The sequence below is a fragment of the Pteronotus mesoamericanus genome, unplaced genomic scaffold, assembly GCF_021234165.1.
Source record: "Pteronotus mesoamericanus isolate MK-2021 breed Mesoamerican mustached bat unplaced genomic scaffold, CSHL_Meso_final scaffold_167, whole genome shotgun sequence".
Classification (NCBI taxonomy): domain Eukaryota; kingdom Metazoa; phylum Chordata; class Mammalia; order Chiroptera; family Mormoopidae; genus Pteronotus; species Pteronotus mesoamericanus.
The window spans coordinates 26328241-26342286 of NW_026555308.1; the positions used below are offsets into that span (position 1 = coordinate 26328241).

At 36.0% G+C, this 14046-nt stretch overlaps 1 pseudogene; it reads left to right on the top strand.

Annotated features, from left to right (window-relative positions):
• The window catches only part of LOC129083519 (Bardet-Biedl syndrome 5 protein homolog), a 49896-nt pseudogene that overhangs the window by 214 nt on the left and 35636 nt on the right, over window positions 1-14046 (top strand).

A 14046-nucleotide genomic window follows, 5' to 3' on the forward strand; every position in this document is an offset into this window, starting at 1 on the left:
CTACTGTACCGATTTTTTTCCCCAAGTAGTAAATGTATTACACTTTTTTAAAAAATGAAAAACCAGCGACAAAGATAATCAGTTTTCTTAACCTCATTATGTTCTGCTCCAAACAGTACCCGAAACAGTCAGTGCTCAATAATATAGTATATTAAATAAATCGATAAATGGCGTGCAGTGGAGAAAAATAAGAAATCTGAAGTCAGAAGTCCTTGTTTGGATCTGGGACTACCCTAATGCCAGTTGGGCAGTTGCATGATCTTGCATAGGTCACATAGTCGCCATATTCACATTTGTAAGATGAAAACAATATTGTCTGCCATCTCTTACTCAGGCAGGTGAGAATCAAAATAAGCCATATGAAAACGCTTTTAAACCGCTGAGGATTAAACACATGAAAAATTGTTTTTTGTTGTTTCCAAATATCTTCAGGAACTCATTCATAGATTTAGCATTAATTTATATCTTGAACTTGACAGTTTTAAGCATTCTAAACTACCTCATGGAAAAGTTAACACTATTTAACTACGCTCTGACTTCAGATCTCACTTTGCAACTGCAATGGGTTGTTCCCTTTGGTGGTGACTCTTATCCTATCCACTGAGAATGTGTGTAGGTGGCTGCCTAGGTTACTCTCCAGAAAGTGTTGTTTGGGGTGGTGCTGAAAATAGTTATCATCTCTGTTCTCTTTGGTTAACACCCTTAATAGCTAAAAGGTCTGTTGGTTTCTTCATTCCTTCACCAAATATTTATTAGTGGCTGCAGTGTGCTGAGCATTGGTACCAGAAATGTAGCAATGAACAAGACAGACAAGGTCCTAATACTTAGGGAGGTTTCATTCTCATAATAGAGAAAGACTATGAACAGGAAAATTAGAAAAGCAGGTACTGTTTGTGATGAGCACTTTGAAAAAAATTGTTAGGGTGATGTGGTATACACTAACTGGGCTAGGCCACTTCCCATAAGATGAATGTGAGGGGCTTCTCTGAGGAGGTAGGATTTGAGAAGAGACCTGCAAAGAAGCAGGCCTGAGGTTACCTAGACAGAAAGAAAAGTACTCAAAAGCTCTGAGGGAAGGTGCTTGACACATTTGCAGAACAGTAAGGAAATGGACTGAGAAAGTGGTAAGAAATCACCTCGGAGAAACAGCAAAGCCAGATCACATACAGCTTTGCGGGCCATAATGAGGTCTTTAGGTGATATTCTAACAAATGAAAAGCAGGTGGAAGATGTGAGTGGAGGACTGACAAGATTTCACTTCAGTTTTAAATTACACTCTGATTGCAGTATAACTTTAAGGGGTGCAAAGACCAAAGCAAGAGGGCCAGGAATGAGGTAATGGTGGTTTAGAGTAGCTAATGGGGCAGGAGGAGGTGGTGTGTGATCTTGCACTTATTTCGAAGGTTGAGCTGTCATGATTTTCTGATGGACTGGAATGTGGACTGTGTTAGTTTCATAATAGTGCCTAAACAAATACCATACTGTACAGCTAAAACCAACAGAAATTTATTCTCTCACAGTTGTAGGGGACAGAAGTCCAAATCAAGGGTCAGGAGGGCCTCTGTGAAGGCTCAAGAGAATCTTTCTTTGCCATTTCCAGCTTCTTTCTGGTAGAGCCAAATGTTTCTTGGCTTGTGCCACTATAACTCTGATTGCTGCTCCTGTCTTCACATGACCAGCTCCCCTGTGTCCCTGTGTCTCTTATCTCCCTCTGCTTTTCTCTTATAAGAACACCTGTCATTGCATTTAAGGCCAACCCTAAGTCCAGAATGATCTCATCTCAACATTCTTGAGGAGGTAAACCCTGTCTCCAAATAAGGGCACATTCACAAGTTCCAGGTGGATATATCTATTTTGTGGGGGGAGGGGTGACTATTTTACCCACCAAATGGGCCACGAGAGACAGGAATCAACTAAATAAAAAGATGGTTCTTGATGTTTTTAACCCTGAATTCCATTTATAACATTTTATGTTTTATTCACCACTTCTCAATTTAAATTTCAAAAATATTCCATTGTGCCAGGTATTATTATTATTACAATATTAGAAATTATTATTCCAAAGGAAACTAAGGCTCAGAAAATTCTGTGTAAATCTGGAATTGGAACTCAGAATTCTTTAGGTGTTCCCCAACTTCTTGTCTACTTTTGGGGTGGTAAGGTAAGAAAACATGTTAGATGGAGGACAATGAAGGGCATCAATGGAAAAATTACAGCTTAATGACAGAACAAAGATGGCTTCATTTTTTGTTTCTTTGTTTTAGTTGTTACTAACAGAACTCATCAAATTTTGCCTCAGGAAGTTTCTTATCTATAATAGAGTTCATTTTGAGCTGTAAGGAGAGATACAATGTAATAGCAGAATTTTCCTGTTACTGCACACAGGCAAACAAAACTATTTTCCACTTGAGTTGAGGATTTTTTCTAGCTTGATTCAGAGTTAATAGAGCTATTCTTAAATATCCCTAAAACAGTCCACAAAGTTTGAAATATTTATGCTAATAGTGAAGCGTATATTTTCAGGTGGAGGGGGCAAAGCTGAGACTGAGTATCTGCAGCATAAGCAGGAACAGAGCAAAGGTGAATCTGGGTTGAGAGATGAGGGCTCTGCTCAAAGAACAGCCAGTGAGTTATACAACCACAAAGGACACTACAGCAGACGTGTCAAGGATGCGGGCCAAGAGAGAAATCAGGGCCATCCCTACACCCAACCCATGCAAAGAGGATATTTAATTTAATTCAGCAAGTAGGAAGGGGGCGGAGGGTTGCCCCACACATTGCATGGGATATACTTGCACTGAACAATTACTCATTGCTTATCTGAATTCCAATTTAGGAGCCAACAAGCCAGTGACTTAGAGTCTGAGAGGCAATGTAGTAATGACTGGGAGAGATATTGCTGCCAGACAATCTGGATTTGAATCGTGGCTCTGATACCTGCTAAGTCAACAGCTAACTTGGGCATGTCTTTTAAACACACTGTGTCTTGATTTCTTCACTTATAAAATGAGAACTTATATTAATACATACCTCTCAGTTTTTTACTTGAGGATTAAATGACTTAGTATGTGTGAAGTGCTTACAACAGTGCCTAATGTGGTATTTGTCATGTGTTAGTGCTTATTCTTTGACTTTTTAAATTATCTAAATGTTCATCTGTTAATGACTGATATAAACCAAAAAGATTTTTATTTAGTGAGCCTGAATTATAATTTCCGAATGAGGATTGTATTTGCCATTTTTTTTTTTAACAACTAAAGAAAATTTAGTTTAATTATAAATAAGTGCCTCTACCTCCTAATTTGTGCAGGACACACCCAATTTAGGGATGCTGTCACAGCATGATTGTTAGAAGTACCCACCTTTTATTCTCAAAAGTGTTCCAGTTTGGGCAATAAATCTTAAGGTCATCTTAGTTACAGAGATACTAAGAAGTTATTCTTTTTGCACATGTGAGCTACAGGGTGAAAAATGTCAACACCTGCAACCACCCTGCACACACATGGCTGTTATGCCAAAGTCGATTTCACTTTGCTTTAAGGACTAATTAATTATCTTTCTATAATATTTATTTATTAAAAAATCCTATGATTTCTCCTTGCTTACATGGTAAAATCTTAAAAACTCAACTTACCCTTACTTTCCAGACTCTTCTCCTCCTGCGTTTTCCTCCACATTCAGCTGCAAGGATGACGCCATGTGCTTTGTCCCTTGCCCTCTCTGATAGGTGCTTCTCATTTCTCAAGGACCAGATCAAAGTGTTCTTTCATCACAAAACCTTCCACACTGCATTTCTGTTGGTTGTACGCGTCTGTATTCCCTATTTGTTTATGAGCTCCTTGATAGTAATATTTTGTTTTTTTGAATCCCAATACATTTGAATTTTACACATGATTACTCTGAGAATATTTTTAAATTGCTTTGAATTTCCTAAGATTCATGTGTAGTACATTCACTACAAAAAGTTCTCAGAATCATCCTTTTCCCTGCTGCATGTGATTTTACTAAAAATAATCTTATAGAAGACAGAACAAAGATGCTTCTTTTGGAAAATTTGAAATTTTACCTTGAGTAAGGAACCATGAAACTAAAGTTAGCTCTGAGGCCAAGGAAATACTGTTAATGTGCAATAACATAAGATTCTAAATGTTTTCTAGACTTTTGTGGTTTTAAAAAGTTTAAAGTTTGCATGACTTCAACCAAAAGCTCCCAATGCATCCTTAATCCTAAACATTTATACCTGTAGTAGTTTTTTTTAAGCTTTTGAATTAACAGAATATTACACTTTCCCCTTTAGATTTTAAATCGTAGTTTAGAAAAGAAAAGGAAACGTAACACAATTGTTCTTACAAACATCTTCATTTTCAAGCAATATTTAAAGCTATTGTATTCATTCTTTTGGCAATTCAGCATTTCTCTAAGGCTCAGAGGCAAAATTAGGAAAGACAGCCTAAGAGACGAATGGATTCAGTTCACATAATCACATATCAACCTCTCAACCTAACTATATGTAAATATCCATTCGGTGTCCTTCTGCTTGTCATCTCCTAGGACTACTGCTGAATCTGTCCTCAGGGTAAGGTAGGCAACACACCAGATTAGAAATAGAGTACTACAGCCACTAATTAGCAATGCAAGTCTAGGGTTACCTTCTCTGAGCTTCAATTTCCTCCCCTGACAAGTGAAGTAGAGCTAAGTGATTTCTGTAGTGAATGTTAATTATGTTTAGCTTCCTAACAAGGCAAGAAAAGAAGCTGATCAGTCATTACCAACACAGATGAAATGTTAGAAAATGGAACTGAGGAGTTTATGATGGTGGTGACGACAATATACATTGTGATTAAGTAGGTTTTCTTTCCACCAATATAAGGAGCACAGAAAAATGTGCTCATGACTTAATACATTTCAAAAGAAAAGAAATCTGATAATACTATAATCAGCGGGTGCAGGAAAAAGCACCTGATAAAGTTCCATTCTTATTTCTGATAACTCTTGGTAAATTAGAGAAGGAAACTTTAACCTGATAAAGGACATCTGTGAAATAACATAGCAAATAATAATTATGAGAAATTAGAAGCATTTCACTTAAAGTTATAACAATGTAAAAAGAGATAAAAGTTTTTACATGAAAAGAAGACGCAAAATTATTCTTATTTGCACTAAAAACTCCTGTTTAAATCTCCCATATATAGTCCTTGCATCTCTTTTCCCAATTGCCTAGTCATCTCCCCTCGTCCATGACTTTAAACATCTACACCCTAGTGATTCCCACATTTATATGCCCAACCATACTTATCTCCTTAACTCCACAACTATTCAATAGCTTTACTTAGTGTCTAATTAGGAGGCTAATTAAAAATCTTGATGTTTCAAAAAATAAAAATCCTGCTCCATTTTCACTGTTCCCACTCCGTGAACTCTTCTTTTACATTTGCCCAAGTAAAAAAAAAAAAACACCTTGGATCAAAGTCAGTATCAACAGTGATAAGTCAAATTGATCAGCTCTGCCCTTGATAGGATGGGATAAAGATGGCACTTTGCCTCTGTGGTCTTCTTCCCCCAAGTCCAGAATCCTGCTGCAATCGTGAGAACAGAGATATCTATAACATATCTGACCAGTATTCCCCAAAACAATCAAAAGCAAGGAAGGTCTGAGAAGCCATGTCAGCCCAGGGGGGCTGAAGGTGACCTTGACAACTAAATGTGATGTGGTGTGGTGACCACCCAAATGAGAATGAGAAAAGGCTATTTAGTCAGAGCCCACAAGGGATTCAGCCACCGTAACTTGCATTTGGCAGAGAGTCAAAGGCCAGTAGGGGACTCGGAAAGCTTTATAGAGGAAACAGAGGGAGTTTCAGGTGCGCCTGATTAGAGGCTGTGGGTAGGGGGAGGCTGGAGGCAGGCTAACTAGAAGTGGGGCACCCTATGTGATTAGGGGTGCATATTTGGCTTTCTCCACTTGGCCCTAAATTGGAAATGGGGGCAAACATTAGGGAAGCTGTCAGCTATTACCTAAGTCCTGGCCTTTTGAGGATGATTGCTGCAGGGGTTGCTGTTTAGCCTCCTAGGCAGGTTGCTATGTGTTATGGATCAGAGTTCTATTTTTATATACGGTATGGCCATTCTCTATCTGTATATTCAGTCTTTCAGTGGTATCTGGATGAGATTCTGCAACTGAAAAAGGGCAGTAAGTAAAACTAAGGAAATCTGAATAAAAATATCTGAATATATCTGTAGTAGTGTTTTTCAAGCTTTTGAATTCACAAAATACTATACTTTTCCCCTTTAGACTTTGCATCATAGTTTAGAAAAGGAAACATAACACAATTGTTCTTACAAGCATCTTCATTTTCAAGCAATGTTTAAACCTGTTGTATTCATTCTTTTGACAATTCAGCAATTCAGCATTTAATAATATATCAATATTGGTTTATTAATTGTAGCAAATGCACCATTGTGAATATAAGATGTTAATAAAAGAGCTGAGTATGAGGTATAAGGGAATTCTCTGTTCTATCTTCTTGGGTTTCCTGTGAGTCAAAAACTTCTGAAAAATAAAGTTTATTTAAAAAAAAAAAACACCTTTGAGATATCCTTGACTCTTTACTTTCTCTGACCCTCCACCTCCAATCCTTTAACAAATCCTTAGTCAATATATGAACACACCCTCTCCACTCTGCCGTTATCAACTCAGCCCTGACTCTATCATCTCTCACTTGGAAGTCTTCACTAGCTTCCTGAGGCACCCACCCTGCTTCCATTCCTGCGTGTAAAATACTTTCTCACAGAGTGAAGAAATCTTCACCCTCTGGCTTGCAAGTGTCCCTGTGCATCACCTGCCATTGCTGCCGCCACCTCCATCTTCCTGCATGCTCCCCGCTGCCCCGCTACCTGAGATGGAAAGCATTCAGACTGTTGGCACATTGCTTTTAAAGACTAACCAATCCCACTTGTACATTCCATACTTGTAGACAAGAGAAGAATCTATTCTTTCTGTTTTTATAGATAAGAGAAACCCTCTATTATACATACCTCTCTCTAATCTTTCTCCAAAACTTGAGTTCCAGTTTCTAACTAACTAGAAAGCTCACCATCTTCTCAATTTCAATCAGGTAAGACATAAATTCATCACCTCGTCCATAAAACTATTTTCATATTTTGCCTTTTCAATTTCATTACTATGGTTATTTTTATCCAGTAATTAGAAAAAGCATTTGATAGTTTTCCCTACTTCGCCAATCATAGTCATCAAGACCCCAAATCTGTTAAAGCTTTTTTTTTTTTTTTTTTGCTTTGTATACTATAGTAAAATTTTTTGAGAAAGTACCTTGGAGGCAGGAGTGGAAGCAGTTGGGCCCTTAGGGAGATTTCCAAGTCCGAGATGATCAGGTCCAGCTAAGATTGTAGCAGCCATGCAGAGGAGACATGGCAAAACATGGACCATGTATAAGTCAGCAGTTTGCTTTTTTCAGGGACGGGATTCTACAAGCACAGCTCTCTCTTGCTTAGCAAGCGTAAATTCAGTTTTATTTCAGATGCTATACTTTTTAAAAGTTTGATTTGATTTTTTCCAAAGGTATTATATGGACAAAACTCAAAGGTACAAAAAAGTGTATAGTGACAACTTTCTTTCATAAGGCTTATCAGAGACAACTATGGTTCTGGATCTCACAAGCACACATTCATGCTCTTTCCATGCTTTTTTTTTCATAGCTAGAAAGTACACCAGATATACTATATTATACCTTAGCGCTTGGTGTATGTGTAAAATACTGCATGCACATACACACACATTTGGGAGCTCATCCCATATCACTGTATTTATGCCACTTCACTTATAAAGAGCTACATATGTTTCCATTGAATGTATTGGATTGCCGATAATTTCTTTAACTTGTGCCAATTCCTGAACATTTATCATAGTTCATTCCAATCTTTTGCTAATACCAACAATGTTATATTGATTCTACTGAGATAGATGCCATTTTACACCTGTATAAACATATCTGTAGGATAAATCTCCTAAACTAGAGCTACTTGATCAAATGGTATGTGTCTTTGGAATTTTAATAGATAATGCAAAATTGCTCTCCAATGAGGATTTATCAATTTGTACTCTCAACAATGAAGTATGAGGCCTGCTTCTCTTACTTTTCTTCCCACTACAGTTTCTTATGAAATATTTGAATCTTTGCTAGTTTACAGGTTGAAAAGGTACCGTTTTGAAGATTAAAATTGAGCATTTTATGTAAAAGCCATCTGTATTTCTTTTTATGTGATCTCTTGCATTATATTATTGATTTTTAAACAGTTTGTAGGTCTTTATGCAATAAAGAGGCCTATATATGCAATACATATTGCAAATACTTTGTCTTGATAATTTGGATTTTGCCTGTGTATGTGTGTATAATTTGCCATACAGAAATTTTTTATCCTTTTAGAGGCAAATTTATTAGACCTTTACAATCATTTCTTCTATATTAAAGTAAAACTCAGTTGACATATCGAAATGCTGTTAAATAGATTTCATTAGAAAGAACTGACATCTTTATAATACTCTACTTCTCCAAAACTCTTTTTATATGCCCTGATAGCATTTGATTATTTTAAAAGATAGACCTTAAATATTTAAATATATTTTATTGATTATGCTATAACAGTTGTCCCATTTTTCTTTTCCCTTTATTCCTCTCCACCCTATAATCCCTTCCCTCCAACATTCCCCCCACCCTCTTAGTTCATGTCCATGGGCTGTACATATAAGTTCTTTGGCTTCTCCATTTCCTATACTATTATTCTTAACCATCCCTGTCTATTTTGTACGTACCATTTTTGCTTCTTATTCCCTGTGCCTTTTCCCCCATTCTTGCCCTCCCCCTCCCTGCTGATCTCCATTTCTGTGATTCTGTTCCTGTTCTGGTTGTTTGCTTTGTTTGTTTGTTTGTTTGTTTGTTTGCTTAGGTTCAGTTGTTGATAGTTTTGTGTTTGTTGTCATTTTACTGTTCATAGTTTTGATTTTATTTTTCTTAGGTAAGTTCCTTTAACAATTCTTATTATAAGGGCTTGGTGATGATGAACTCCTTTAATTTTATCTTATTTGGGAAGCACTTTATCTACCTTTGCATTCTAAATGATAGTTTGGTTGGTTAGAGTAATCTTCAGTGTAGGTCCTTATCTTTCATGGCTTTGAATAGTTCTTTCCAGCCCCCTTTTGCCTGTAAGGTTTCCTTTGAGAAATCAGCTGAAAGTCTTATGGGAACTCCTTTGTATGTAACTGCCTCCTTTTCCCTTGCTGTCTTGAAGATTCTCTCCTTATCTTTAATCTTGGGTAATTTCATTATGATGTGTCTTAGTGTGTTCCTCTTTGGGTCCAACTTCTTTGGGACTCACTGAACTTCCTGGACTTGCAAGACTATTTCCTCACCAGACTAGGGAAGTTTTCTTTCATATTTTTTCAAATAAATTTTCAATATCTTGCTCTTCCTCTTCTCCTTCTGGCACTCGTATAATTCAGATGTTGGAACATTTAAGATTGTCCCAGAGTGTCCTAAGCCTCTCCTCTTTTTTTAAAAAATTCTTGTTCCTTCATTCTGTTGTAGTTGAATGATTATTTCTTCTATTCCAAACTGTTGGTTTGAGTCCCAGTTTCCTTCCCTTCTCTGTTGTTTCTCTGTATATTTTTCTTTATTTCACTCTGTATAGCCTTGACTTCTTCCTTTATTTTGCAGATGTAGTCAATCATTTCTGTGAGCATCCCGATTACCAGTGTTTTGAATGCTGCATCTGATAGGTTGGCTGTCTCCTTGTTGCTTAGTTCTTTTTCTGAAATTTTGATCTGTTCTCTCATTTGGGCCTTTTTCTTTGTTTTGGTGCACCTGTTACATTTTCAGGGGCGTAGCCTTAGGTATTTGCCAGGGTGGAGCAAGCCACTTCCCTGCGTTGTTGCACTGTATATGAGGGAGGGCTCAGAGAAAGAACAATGGCACTTGCTCACCTCTCACCTCACTTTCAGTAGCTTCTCTTGCTTCACACAAGTAGATTGTGCCCTTGTGGTGCTGATTCCTGGGTGGGTGGGTGGGTTTGTGTGCATTCTAGGACTCTGTGGGCCCCTCCAATGGACTCTCCTGTGAGACTGGCAGTTTCTCCCACTGCCACAACCCCCACAGGTCTTTACAGCCAGAGGTTTTTGGGTTTTCTTTTCTTGTCCTGGAATCCTGGGTTGCATGGTCTGTCTTGTTCCCTAGCTGTTCCTCCCAGTTTATCTGCAAGTGAATGCGGGACCACCAGGTCTGCCAGCCACTGTCTTGCTGCACATCCTCTCTGTCCTGGCTGCCCATCTTCGCCCCTCCTACTGGTCTGAATGAATGTTTCTTCTTTAACTCCTTGGTTGTCAGACTTCCACATAGTTTGATTTTCTGGCAGTTCTGGTTGTTTTTTGTTTTTAAATCAATTGTTATCCTTCTTTTGGTTGTGTGAGGAAGCAAAGTGTATCTACCTACATCTCCATCTGGGCCGACGCCCCAGACCCTAAATATTTATTCATAAGTTTTTCTTAGGTCAATAGAGTCTTTGCTTCTATTGTGCTTTGTTATTTATTATTGCTTTTATATAGGAAAGCTCTTTATTTCAACATATTAATTCTGCAACCAGTTGTCTTATGGAATTGGCTTATTGCCAATAGCCAATGAATTTATTTGTTTTTATTTACTCATCCTTTACAATATATTTATTTATTTTTATCATATAATTTTCTCAAATTGGATAAGATTTTATTTGTGTAGTAAAATATGGCCAGTAAATTCCATTGTTTTATGGGTACGTGAAATGAACATCAAGTCATGGAACTTAATTCCATACAAAGCAATTATACCTACCTATTACTTATATTATTTTTGTATTCCATTGAAAATATTTCTTATTTATTTGTTATACCCTGTACTGAGATATGAAAATTAAAATATTCTATAACAAATGTGTTATCTCCCCTTGTGTTTCCTGTAAGTTTTGTTTTAATTATGCAGATACAAGGTTATTTGATTCATAGGTATCCATAATGATGAGATCATCAAAGAGGATTGTACCCTTTATCATTTTTTTCACATTTGTCTGGCATGCTATTGCTCATCCTTTGGTTTTTAATTTTCGTGAGTTGTTTTGTCTTAGATGTATCTATTGAATTTAAAAGTATAACTAAATTTTGCTTTATGATTCACTTTGAGATTTTTTTCTTCCACTGAGAAATTATTATTTGTATGACATGTATGCTTAGTTTTTATCTGATATATTTCATATTATGTTTTCTGTTATATTGATTTTTTCTTTTTTATAATCTTGCATTACATTGTCTATAATGTTTTGTATGTGTGTATATTGTCTGATAATCTACAGTTTATGGTTTTTTTCTAATGATTACCTTTATCATTTTTACTTTATAAAATATATTTGACCCTTACATATCATCTATTGACTCCCTGCTGTGAGTGAAGCTAAAGCTAATATATGCTCTTTGTCTTTCCTAACTGCTACTATCCCCTTTTTGGTTGATTATATATTTTTGGTAGTATCTAACAGGTAGATATCTAATTGTTGTTTTAATTTGCAATTCCCTAATAACATGATGTTGAACATCTTTTTATATGCTTATTTTCTATCTGTACATTTTCTTTGGTGATATGTCCCTTGGAACCTTTTGGCACTGTTTTAAAAATCAGGTTGTTTTTTCATTCTTGAATTTTAGGAGCTAAATTTTGAAGATGTAGATTGTGTCTATCAAAGAATTACTCCATTCATCTGGGTTATAAAGGTTGTGGGCAGAGAGTTGTTTCTAATGTTCCTTTATAATCCTTTTAATATTTGTGAAATTGTGGTGGTGATTCTATTTCATTTCTGATGTTAGTACTTTGCATTTTCTCTCTTTTATTCTTAGTTGACCTTGGTAGAAGATTATCATTTTATTGGTTTTTCTAAAGAACCACTTTTGGTGTCATTGATTTCCTCTATTAATTTGGGGGTTTTTTTTTTCAATTTCATTGATTTCTCTTCTGATTTTTATTATTTTTATTTTCATTTAATTCAAAATATTTTTTAAAGATTTTATTTATTTATTTTCAGTTGGGAGAGGGGAAGGAGGAAAAGAGGGAGAGAAACATCAATGTGTGAAAAAAACATTGATTGCCACCTCTTGATTGCCCCCAACGCAGGCATGTGCCCCGACAAGGAATTGAACTGGCAACCTTTTGGTTTGCAGTCTGGTGTTCAATCCACTGAACCACACCAGCCAGGGCTAGCTCAAAATATTTTAAATTATCTCTTAAGATTTCTCTGGCCCTTGTGTTACATAGAAGTGTGTTGATTAATCTCAAATATTTGTTTTTCCAGCTTTCTTTCTGTTATTAATTTCTAATTTAATGTCACTGTAATCTGAGAGCATACTTTTTATGATTTGTATTCTTTTAAATTTGTTAAGGTGTATTTTATGGACCATAATGTGATCTAACTTGGTAAATGTTCCAGGTGAACTTGAGAAAAGTATATATTCTGCTGTTGTTGAAGTGTTCTATAAATGTCAATTAGATTCAGCTGATTGATGGTGCTGTTCAGTGTGACTAGGTCTTTATTGATTTTCTGCCTGCTGGATCTGCCAATTACTGATAGAGGGATGTTGAAGTTGCTAATTATAACAGTAGATTCATTTCTTTCTCCTTGCAGTTCTATGAGTTTTTGCCTTACTTCTTTTGATGCTCTGTTGTTAGCTGCATACACAATAAGAACAGTCCTGTCTTTTTTGGAGAAATGACTCATTTATCATTATGCAATGTCCCACTATATCTCTGATAAGTGTCCTGGCTCTGAAGTCTGCTCTCAATGAAATTAATATAGTTACTCCCACTTTCTTTTGATTAGTGTGAGCATAGTATATCTTTCCTCATCCATTTACTTTTAATCTATATGTCTTTACATTTATAGATTTCATGTAGACAACATAGAATTGTATCTTGTTTTTTATCCACCGATAGTCTCTCTTTTAAGTGGTGCATTATACCATTAATCTTTAAAATGACTATTAAGATAGTTAGATTAACATGTAGCATATTTTTTTTTACTGCTTTCTATTTATTGCCCTGATCTTTGTTTCTTTTTTGTCTTCCATTATTTTTCTGCCTTTTGTGATTTTAATTGACCATCTATATGATTCCATTTTCTGTCCTCTCTTAGCATATAAATTACATTTAAAATATTTTTGTAACATTTGGCCTAGAGTTAGTAATATACATTTACAATTAATTCAAGTTCACATTCAAATAACACTATACCACTTCACAATAACAAAGTATTCTCAATTCTTCCCATCTCTTACAACACTGCTCTCATTCATTTCTCTTAACCATAAGCTATAGTCACTGAATACATTGTTATTATTTTGAACTACTGTTAGATAAATTAAGAATAAGAAAAAATAAAATTTTTAAAAATATTTCATTTGTTTTTTTTTAGAGGGAAAGGGAGACAGAGAAGGAGAGAAACATCAATGTGTGGTTGCTTCTTGAGCACCCCCCTAATGGGGACTTGGCCAGCAACCCAGGCAAGTGCCCTTCCTGGGAATCAAACCAGTGACCCTTTCATTCACAACCCAGCACTCAATCCACTGAGCCACACCAGTCAGGGCAAGAAAAAAATAAAATATTTTATTTTACTTTTATTCCATCTCTAATGCTCTTTCTTTCTCTGTGTAGATCAGGGTTTCTAATCTATATAATTTCTTTCTTTTTGAAGAACTTCTTTAAACATTTCTTGCTAGGTAGGTCCACTGATAGCAAATTCCTTTGGTTTTTGTTTCCTGAGAGAGTTTTCACTTCTCCTGCACTTTTGAAGAATACTTTTGCTGGGTACAGGATTCTACATTGATGTTTTTTTTCTATCAATGCTTTAACAATTTTACACCAGTCTGTTATTACACATGGTATCGGGCTATCTTGAATATGTGCAGTTCTTATTTTTCTGTCTTGATTCCTACTAATAAATATTTTGTGCACTAACATCATCTCA